The following is a 497-nucleotide window of genomic DNA, read 5'->3' as shown; positions in this document are numbered from 1 at the left end:
TAGCTGTGGTTTTGGCCCGGATGTTGCTCCCGGGTGTCCCTATGGGCCGACCTGACACAACCGGGTGGAGAGCTCCACTGGTCAAAGCCCGTCCGTGGGAAGTCAAAGGGCTAGATCTCGTGGTCAACCGCTCCAGGGTTAGGCGGGACGGGGGCCCTGGGGGGTAGCAATGCCATCGGAGCGTCGTACCGGGCCCTCATACATGCGGGGTGGTGTTGTGGCATGTCCGAAGAGGCGGCACGCGTCTCCGGTGCGTGGCCTCCCTCACGGACGGCGCCGTCGGCGGCACCTCGAGGGGGGAAACTGCCGCGTCGGTTCTACAGCGATATATTTGAAGACAGTTAATAATATTTTAAAAAAATGTTAAACATGTATAGAAGTTGTTGCAAAAAAAAAAATATGCCACGTGGCACCTTCACCTCCCCTCTGTGTGGTTCCGGGAGAGGAGAGGGCCGAGTAGCGTTAAGAAAACATTAAAAAAGCATATGAAATAATAA

Source organism: Triticum dicoccoides, chromosome 3B (assembly GCF_002162155.2).
Source record: "Triticum dicoccoides isolate Atlit2015 ecotype Zavitan chromosome 3B, WEW_v2.0, whole genome shotgun sequence".
NCBI classification, from domain to species: domain Eukaryota; kingdom Viridiplantae; phylum Streptophyta; class Magnoliopsida; order Poales; family Poaceae; genus Triticum; species Triticum dicoccoides.
The sequence above is the reverse complement of the archived record's forward strand: the minus strand, read 5'-3'. Positions refer to the sequence as shown.